Source organism: Melanerpes formicivorus, unplaced genomic scaffold (assembly GCF_026170545.1).
Source record: "Melanerpes formicivorus ecotype bairdi unplaced genomic scaffold, bMelFor1.0.p_v2 SCAF_1555, whole genome shotgun sequence".
In the NCBI taxonomy this organism is placed as follows: domain Eukaryota; kingdom Metazoa; phylum Chordata; class Aves; order Piciformes; family Picidae; genus Melanerpes; species Melanerpes formicivorus.
The window spans coordinates 17,501-27,500 of NW_027143907.1; positions in this window are offsets into that span (position 1 = coordinate 17,501).

The following is a 10,000-nucleotide window of genomic DNA, read 5'->3' on the forward strand; positions in this document are numbered from 1 at the left end:
CCTGGCGAGGGGGGGACTTAGTGCACTGAGCCGTGCGGCGGCAGGTAGACGTGCTCTCCTTCCCGAGGAGGTAGACGTGCTCTCCTTCCCAGGTGGTAGACGTGCTCTCCCTCGGTGAGTAGACGTGCTCTCCCTGAGCTGGCAGGTAGACGTGCTCTCCATGGCGAGGGGGGACTTAGTGCACTGAGCCGTGCGGCAGGAGGTAGACGTGCTCTCCTTCCCGAGGAGGTAGACGTGCTCTCCCTGGCGAGGGGGGGACTTAGTGCACTGAGCCGTGCGGCGGCAGGTAGACGTGCTCTCCTTCCCGAGGAGGTAGACGTGCTCTCCTTCCCAGGAGGTAGACGTGCTCTCCTTCCCGAGGAGGTAGACGTGCTCTCCTTCCCAGGAGGTAGACGTGCTCTCCTTCCCGAGGAGGTAGACGTGCTCTCCTTCCCGAGGAGGTAGACGTGCTCTCCTTCCCGAGGAGGTAGACGTGCTCTCCTTCCCAGGTGGTAGACGTGCTCTCCCTCGGTGAGTAGACGTGCTCTCCCTGAGCTGGCAGGTAGACGTGCTCTCCATGGCGAGGGGGGACTTAGTGCACTGAGCCGTGCGGCAGGAGGTAGACGTGCTCCCCGCGGCCGGGCGGGCACTTAGCGCGCGGAGGCTGGAACCGCGGGGTAGACGTGGTCCCCGGGACGAGGGCCGCCTGGTATCGCCCGCCCGGCCCCCAACCCCCCCCCCCCGCGGCGGCGTAAATGAAGAGAGGCAGTCGGCATGAAACCTTCTTTTATTAAGTGTTGTTTTCATCGAGCGTCTTTCATTAAAGGTTGTGTTCTGAAGCAGTCTTTTCTTCAACAGCGCTGTTCTCCGGGGAGAAGGTCTGCCGGCATCTCTAGAAATCTCCCCCCGCCCCTGACCGCCTCCCCCCCCGCCCCCGTTGCCGGTTTGCGCGGCGCCCCCCCTCCCGACGTTGCCTCTTGCCGCTACCCCCGCCCCCCCCCCGCTGCCGGTTTGCGCGGAGCCCCCCCTCCCGACGTTGCCTCTTGCCGCTACCCCCGCCCCCCCCCCGCTGCCGGTTTGCGCGGAGCTCCCCCTTCCCGCCGTTGCCTCTTGCCGCTACCCCCGCCCCCCCCCCGCTGCCGGTTTGCGCGGAGCCCCCCCTTCCCGCCGTTGCCTCTTGCCGCTACCCCCGCCCCCCCCCCGCTGCCGGTTTGCGCGGAGCCCCCCCTTCCCGCCGTTGCCTCTTGCCGCTACCCCCCGCCCCCCCCCCGCTGCCGGTTTGCGCGGAGCCCCCCCTTCCCGCCGTTGCCTCTTGCCGCTACCCCCGCCCCCCCCCCGCTGCCGGTTTGCGCGGAGGCCCCCCTTCCCGCCGTTGCCTCTTGCCGTTACCCCCGCCCCCCCCCCGCTGCCGGTTTGCGCGGAGCGCCCCCGCCTGCCGTTGCCTCTCGCCGCGGCCACCACCGCCCCCTCCACACCCCCGGGCCCCCGTTACCGGTTTGCGCGGAGCCCCCCCTCCCGACGTTGCCTCTTGCCGCTGCTGCCACCCCCAGCTCCCCACACCCCCCGGCTCCCGTTAGCGGTTTGCGCGGAGCCCCCCCTTCCCGCCGTTGCCTCTTGCCGCTACCCCCGCCCCCCCCCCCCGCTGCCGGTTTGCGCGGAGCCCCCCCGCCTGCCGTTGCCTCTTGCCGCGGCCGCCACCGCCCCCCCCACACCCCCCGGCCCCCGTTACCGGTTTGCGCGGAGCCCCCCCTCCCGACGTTGCCTCTTGCCGCTGCTGCCACCCCCAGCTCCCCACACCCCCCGGCTCCCGTTAGCGGTTTGCGCGGAGCCCCCCCTTCCCCCCTTCGCGGGCTGCCGCTTCCCTCCCGGGCTGCCCGGCTGCTCTCTAACCCCTGCGACCGAGGCGGCGCTGTTAGGGCGGCCGTGCCGGTGCCCCTTGCCGCAGCTAGCCTCTCGCCGCTGCCCCTCCCGTCCGTCGTCCCCCGTCCCCAAAAACTTGCTGCTCTCCACGCTGGAGCCTGCACGGGGGAGGTTGCGCTCCGCTCCTCCGGCCCTAAAGCCGCCCTCGCCCGCCCCCCGGCTTGCCGCTTGGCTCGGCTGCCCGCCCGCCCGCTAATCCCCCCAACGCCCCCACCCCAAAAACACCCCAGCCCTACCGCATGCCGCTCCCCCTCTCCCCGCTCTCGCTGACCGCTGCCACCCCCCCCCCACCCCTCCCCCCCGAAACAAACCCCCCAGCCCTACCGCATGCCGCTCCCCCTCTCTCCCTAGCCTGCCCCCCCCGCCGTCGCTTGCTGCTGCTGCTGCCGCCGCCGCCGCCGCCGCCGCCGCCGCCGCCGCCGCCGCCGCCGCCGCCGGGACCCGCCTCGGTCTGGTGGCGCGCGCTCGGAGATCCCCGGCTACCCGTCCGTCCGTCCCTCCCTCCCGCCCCGCCCCGGGGGAGGGCTCGGGGCAGCGCGGGCAGGCGGGGAGCAAAAAAAGGCGCGGGCGCCAAAAAACGTCGGGGTCCCGGGGTGGCGGAGGGGGGCGGCGGCGGGGGCGGCGGCGGGTACACGGCGCCGGGTCCAGCCCGTCCCGGGGCGGGGACAGGTGGTGTCGTCCGTCCCCGCCCCCGTAACCTGCTCTGAAGCATCCGCTTCCCGCCGCGGTTCGCCCTCCACCCCCCCGCCGCACACGCAGCTGCCGCTTCCCGCCGCCTCTGCCCCCCGCCCCGGGATCAACCACCCGCCGGGTCCAGCCGGTCCCGGTCCCGGGAACCTGCTCCCGGGGCCAGCCGGAGCCACGCCCCCTCCTCTGACGCTTCCAGCTGCCGCCTCCCCTCCCACCCCCCAAACTCACACTGGCCCTCGCCGGCCCGCCCACCCGCCTACCTGCTTGCCCGCCGCCGCTGGGTGGCGTGCCGGACACTCTCGCACACAGGTACACAGACAGGGACACAGGGACACAGGCACTCAGGCACACAGGGACACAGGGACACAGGGACACAAGGACACAGGGACACAGGCACTCAGGCACTCAGGCACTCAGGGACACAGGGACACAGGGACACAGGCACTCAGGCACTCAGGGACACAGGGACACAGGGACACAAGGACACAGGGACACAGGCACTCAGGCACTCAGGCACTCAGGGACACAGGGACACAGGGACACAGGGACACAGGGACACAGGGACACAGGCACTCAGGCACACAGGGACACAGGTGGCGGGCCGGAGGCCTCTCCCCACTGTGTGGCAGGGGTCCAAGAGCCACCCCAGCCCAACCCAGAGGGTCTTTTGCACCTCTCTAGAGGCCACCCAGAGACCCCAGGCCGCAGCAGAAGCCTCCCCCGCATGCTCTGCAGGCTTCCGACCCACCCCAGGCCGCACCAGAAGCCTCCCCCGCACGCTCTGCAGGCTTCCGACCCACCCCAGGCCACAGCAGAAGCCTCTCCCGCACGCTCTGCAGGCTTCTCAGCCACCCCAGGCCGCAGCAGAAGCCTCTCCCGCACGCTCTGCAGGCTTCTCAGCCACCCCAGGCCGCACCAGAAGCCTCTCCCGCACGCTCTGCAGGCTTCTCAGCCACCCCAGGCCGCAGCAGAAGCCTCTCCCGCACGCTCTGCAGGCTTCTCAGCCACCCCAGGCCGCAGCAGAAGCCTCTCCCGCACGCTCTGCAGGCTTCTCAGCCACCCCAGGCCGCAGCAGAAGCCTCTCCCGCACGCTCTGCAGGCTTCTCAGCCACCCCAGGCCGCACCAGAAGCCTCTCCCGCACGCTCTGCAGGCTTCTCAGCCACCCCAGGCCGCAGCAGAAGCCTCTCCCGCACGCTCTGCAGGCTTCCGACCCACCCCAGGCCGCAGCAGAAGCCTCTCCCGCACGCTCTGCAGGCTTCCGACCCACCCCAGGCCGCAACAGAAGCCTCTCCCGCACGCTCTGCAGGCTTCCGACCCACCCCAGGCCGCAGCAGAAGCCTCTCCCGCACGCTCTGCAGGCTTCCGTCCCACCCCAGGCCGCACCAGAAGCCTCCCCCGCACGCTCTGCAGGCTTCCGTCCCACCCCAGGCCGCAGCAGAAGCCTCTCCCGCACGCTCTGCAGGCTTCCGACCCACCCCAGGCCCCAACAGAAGCCTCTCCCGCACGCTCTGCAGGCTTCTCAGCCACCCCAGGCCGCAGCAGAAGCCTCTCCCGCACGCTCTGCAGGCTTCTCAGCCACCCCAGGCCGCAGCAGAAGCCTCCCCCGCATGCTCTGCAGGCTTCCGACCCACCCCAGGCCGCAACAGAAGCCTCCCCCGCACGCTCTGTAGGCTTCTGACCCACCCCAGGCCCCAACAGAAGCCTCCCCCGCACGCTCTGCAGGCTTCTCAGCCACCCCAGGCCGCAGCAGAAGCCTCTCCCGCACGCTCTGCAGGCTTCTCAGCCACCCCAGGCCGCACCAGAAGCCTCTCCCGCACGCTCTGCAGGCTTCTCAGCCACCCCAGGCCGCACCAGAAGCCTCCCCCGCACGCTCTGCAGGCTTCCGACCCACCCCAGGCCGCACCAGAAGCCTCCCCCGCACGCTCTGCAGGCTTCCGACCCACCCCAGGCCGCACCAGAAGCCTCTCCCGCACGCTCTGCAGGCTTCCGACCCACCCCAGGCCGCACCAGAAGCCTCCCCCGCACGCTCTGCAGGCTTCTCCGCCACCACAGGCCGCACCAGAGGATCTTTTGCACCTCTCTGGACGCCACCCAGAGACTCCAGGCCGCACCAGAGGCCCCCCCCCCCCAACCATTTACAGGCTGCAGTGCCAGCCTAGGCCCCGCTGGCAGCCTCCCTTGTCTGCTTTGGAAGGCCTCCCATCCACTCCAGACCTGCCTGGAGGCCTCCCTCGACTGCTCCCGGGGCCCTCGAAGCCACCCTAGGCCTTTCTGGAGGACCTGCTCGACCGCTCGGGCGGCTTCTGACGCACCCTCGGCCATCCGGCGCCCAGCAGCTCCCAGGGCCAGGCACCGGCCTCCCCCTCCGGCCGCCCCTGGGGCCGGGGGTGGCTCGGACTCGGCGCCCCCAACGTGTCGTCCCGTCCCCCCCCGCCCCGCACCGCCGAACATTCGCTGCAGCCGAGGGCTTGCCGCTCGACGCCTACCCCACCCGCCCAGCCCCCCGCTGCGGCCCGGCGCTGCCCCGGCCGCTGCGCCCCGCCTCTCATCGCTCCCCCCACCCGGCAACCGGCCGCCGGGCACGGCAAGTCCCAGGGCAGGGAACAGGTGCTGCCGGGACCCCGTGCTGGCTGCCGGCTTCCCGGGGCTGCCCCGGGCACGGACAGGTCGCCCCCCCGCCCCGGCGAATGTTCACCGAACCGGCTGCCGGCTGCCTTCGAGCACCCCCCGCCCCCCGCCACTATCGTCCCCCCCGCCCCCCCTCCGCCTCCGCTGCCGCTTCTCCCCGCACCGCCTCCACTGCCTCCCCCCGCCGCCGGCGAACGAGTCGCCGGATCCGTAGGGTGCCGGGAGCCCGAACGGCGAGCGGCTCCGGCTGCTGCCGGGGCCGCGGGGCTTCGAGCCGCTCCGGCCGCGGCCGGGACCCCGTGCCGGAAGCCGGCATCCCGGGACGGCCCCGGGACGGCCCCGGTCGCCGGCCGGGTGACGTTCAGCGAAGCGGCTGCCGCCAGTCTTTGGGCCTCCCCCGTGCCGGGGCCGCGGGGCTTCGAGCCGGTCCGGCCGCGGCCGGGATCCCGGGCCGGACGATGGCTTCCCGGGCCGGTCCCGGTCGCCTCCCGGGTGACGTTCACCGAAGCGGCTGCCAGCTGTCTTCGAGCCCCCCCCCCCCCTCCGCCTCCGCTGCCGCTTCTCCCCGCACCCCCTCCACTGCCTCCCCCCGCCGCCGGCGAACGAGTCGCCGGATCTGTAGGGTGCCGGGAGCCCGAACGGCGAGCGGCTCCGGCTGCTGCCGGGGCCGCGGGGATTCGAGCCGCTCCGGCCGCGGCCGGGACCCCGTGCCGGAAGCCGGCATCCCCGGACAGCCCCGGGACGGCCCCGGTCGCCGGCCGGGTGACGTTCACCGAAGCGGCTGCCGGCTGTCTTCGAGCCCCCCCCCCCCTCCGCCTCCGCTGCCGCTTCTGCCCGCACCCCCTCCACTGCCTCCCCCCGCCGCCGGCGAACGAGTCGGCGGATCCGTAGGGTGCCGGGAGCCCGAACGGCGAGCGGCTCCGGCTGCTGCCGGGACCGCGGGGATTCGAGCCGCTCCGGCCGCGGCCGGGACCCCGTGCCGGAAGCCGGCATCCCGGGACGGCCCCGGGACGGCCCCGGTCGCCGGCCGGGTGACGTTCAGCGAAGCGGCTGCCGCCAGTCTTTGGGCCTCCCCCGTGCCGGGGCCGCGGGGCTTCGAGCCGGTCCGGCCGCGGCCGGGATCCCGGGCCGGACGATGGCTTCCCGGGCCGGTCCCGGTCGCCTCCCGGGTGACGTTCACCGAAGCGGCTGCCGGCTGTCTTCGAGCCCCCCCCCCCCCTCCGCCTCCGCTGCCGCTTCTGCCCGCACCCCCTCCACTGCCTCCCCCCGCCGCCGGCGAACGAGTCGCCGGATCTGTAGGGTGCCGGGAGCCCGAACGGCGAGCGGCTCCGGCTGCTGCCGGGACCGCGGGGATTCGAGCCGCTCCGGCCGCGGCCGGGACCCCGTGCCGGAAGCCGGCATCCCCGGACAGCCCCGGGACGGCCCCGGTCGCCGGCCGGGTGACGTTCACCGAAGCGGCTGCCGGCTGTCTTCGAGCCCCCCCCCCCCTCCGCCTCCGCTGCCGCTTCTGCCCGCACCCCCTCCACTGCCTCCCCCCGCCGCCGGCGAACGAGTCGGCGGATCCGTAGGGTGCCGGGAGCCCGAACGGCGAGCGGCTCCGGCTGCTGCCGGGACCGCGGGGATTCGAGCCGCTCCGGCCGCGGCCGGGACCCCGTGCCGGAAGCCGGCATCCCGGGACGGCCCCGGGACGGCCCCGGTCGCCGGCCGGGTGACGTTCAGCGAAGCGGCTGCCGCCAGTCTTTGGGCCTCCCCCGTGCCGGGGCCGCGGGGCTTCGAGCCGGTCCGGCCGCGGCCGGGATCCCGGGCCGGACGATGGCTTCCCGGGCCGGTCCCGGTCGCCTCCCGGGTGACGTTCACCGAAGCGGCTGCCGGCTGTCTTCGAGCCCCCCCCCCCCCTCCGCCTCCGCTGCCGCTTCTGCCCGCACCCCCTCCACTGCCTCCCCCCGCCGCCGGCGAACGAGTCGCCGGATCTGTAGGGTGCCGGGAGCCCGAACGGCGAGCGGCTCCGGCTGCTGCCGGGGCCGCGGGGATTCGAGCCGCTCCGGCCGCGGCCGGGACCCCGTGCCGGAAGCCGGCATCCCCGGACAGCCCCGGGACGGCCCCGGTCGCCGGCCGGGTGACGTTCACCGAAGCGGCTGCCGGCTGTCTTCGAGCCCCCCCCCCCCTCCGCCTCCGCTGCCGCTTCTGCCCGCACCCCCTCCACTGCCTCCCCCCGCCGCCGGCGAACGAGTCGGCGGATCCGTAGGGTGCCGGGAGCCCGAACGGCGAGCGGCTCCGGCTGCTGCCGGGACCGCGGGGCTTCGAGCCGCTCCGGCCGCGGCCGGGACCCCGTGCCGGAAGCCGGCATCCCGGGACGGCCCCGGGACGGCCCCGGTCGCCGGCCGGGTGACGTTCAGCGAAGCGGCTGCCGCCAGTCTTTGGGCCTCCCCCGTGCCGGGGCCGCGGGGCTTCGAGCCGGTCCGGCCGCGGCCGGGATCCGGGGCCGGACGATGGCTTCCCGGGCCGGTCCCGGTCGCCTCCCGGGTGACGTTCACCGAAGCGGCTGACGGCTGTCTCCGAGCCCCCCCCCCCCCCCTCCGCCTCCGCTGCCGCTTCTGCCCGCACCCCCTCCACTGCCTCCCCCCGCCGCCCGCGAACGAGTCGCCGGATCTGTAGGGTGCCGGGAGCCCGAACGGCGAGCGGCTCCGGCTGCTGCCGGGACCGCGGGGATTCGAGCCGCTCCGGCCGCGGCCGGGACCCCGTGCCGGAAGCCGGCATCCCCGGACAGCCCCGGGACGGCCCCGGTCGCCGGCCGGGTGACGTTCACCGAAGCGGCTGCCGGCTGTCTTCGAGCCCCCCCCCCCTCCGCCTCCGCTGCCGCTTCTGCCCGCACCCCCTCCACTGCCTCCCCCCGCCGCCGGCGAACGAGTCGCCGGATCCGTAGGGTGCCGGGAGCCCGAACGGCGAGCGGCTCCGGCTGCTGCCGGGACCGCGGGGATTCGAGCCGCTCCGGCCGCGGCCGGGACCCCGTGGCGGAAGCCAGCATCCCGGGACGGCCCCGGGACGGCCCCGATCGCCTCCTGGGTGACGTTCACCGAAGCGGCTGCCGGCTGTCTTCGAGCCCCCCCCCCCCTCCGCCTCCGCTGCCGCTTCTCCCCGCACCCCCTCCACTGCCTCCCCCCGCCGCCGGCGAACGAGTCGGCGGATCCATACCGTCCCGAGAGCCCGAGGCGGCGGCACCCAGTGCGGGTCCGGCCGAGGCCGGGACCCCGTGCCTGTCGCAGGCTTCCCGGGACGGCCCCGGAACGGCCGCGGTCGCCGGCCGGGTGACGTTCTCCGAAGCGGCTGCCGGCTGTCTTCGAGCCCCCCCCCCCCTCCGCCTCCGCTGCCGCTTCTGCCCGCACCTCCTTCACTGCCTCCCCCCGCCGCCCGCGAACGAGTCGGCGGATCCGTAGGGTGCCGGGAGCCCGAACGGCGAGCGGCTCCGGCTGCTGCCGGGACCGCGGGGATTCGAGCCGCTCCGGCCGCGGCCGGGACCCCGTGCCGGAAGCCGGCATCCCGGGACAGCCCCGGGACGGCCCCGGTCGCCGGCCGGGTGACGTTCAGCGAAGCGGCTGCCGCCAGTCTTTGGGCCTCCCCCGTGCCGGGGCCGCGGGGCTTCGAGTCGGTCCGGCCGCGGCTGGGACCCCGTGCCTGTCGCAGGCTTCCCGGGACGGCCCCGGAACGGCCGCGGTCGCCGGCCGGGTGACGTTCACCGAGGCGACTGCCGGCTGTCTTCGAGCCCCCACCCCTGCCGTGGCCGCGGGGATTCGCCCCGGTCCGGCAGCTGACGGTTCCCTGTGTCGGACGCCGGCTTCCCGGGACTGCCCCGGGACAGCCCCGGTCGCCTCCCGGGTGACGTTCACCGAAGCTGCTGCCGCCTGTCTTTGTCCCCCCCCCCCGTGCTCTCCCTCAGGCGGGAGGTAGACGTGCTCTCCCTGGGCGAGTAGACGTGCTCTCCCTGGGCGAGTAGACGTGCTCTCCCTCGGCGAGTAGACGTGCTCTCCCTCGGCGAGTAGACGTGCTCTCCCTCGGCGAGTAGACGTGCTCTCCCTCGGCGAGTAGACGTGCTCTCCCTGGGCGAGTAGACGTGCTCTCCCTCGGCGAGTAGACGTGCTCTCCCTCGGCGAGTAGACGTGCTCTCCCTGGGCGAGTAGACGTGCTCTCCCTGGGCGAGTAGACGTGCTCTCCCTGGGCGAGTAGACGTGCTCTCCCTGGGCGAGTAGACGTGCTCTCCCTGGGCGAGTAGACGTGCTCTCCCTGGGCGAGTAGACGTGCTCTCCCTCGGCGAGTAGACGTGCTCTCCCTCGGCGAGTAGACGTGCTCTCCCTCGGCGAGTAGACGTGCTCTCCCTGGGCGAGTAGACGTGCTCTCCCTGGGCGAGTAGACGTGCTCTCCCTCGGCGAGTAGACGTGCTCTCCGCGGAGATCGCGCTTGTCGCCAAGGGGTCGCTGTTGCGCTCTGCCTCCGCCTACGTCATCGTACAAGCCGGCGTGATTTCTGCGACCTGCCGCTGGGCGGAGGTCGGCTGGTTGTGCGCTCGCGGAGCTGACGGCCCTCCAGTTCCGTATATGAGGGAACAAGCGACGCCGAGCACTCCCAGGGCAGCGCTGCCGAGCGGCTGCTCCAAGCCACCCGCCAGGCGGCTGGGCAGGGGTCCGTCTGGCTTCTCGGTGGCTTTCGCCCGGGTCAGAGAGGGGACCCGCGGGGCCGAACAAAGGCGCGGCGGTTTGGAGCGGCCGCTGGCGCACCCTCAGCGGTGTT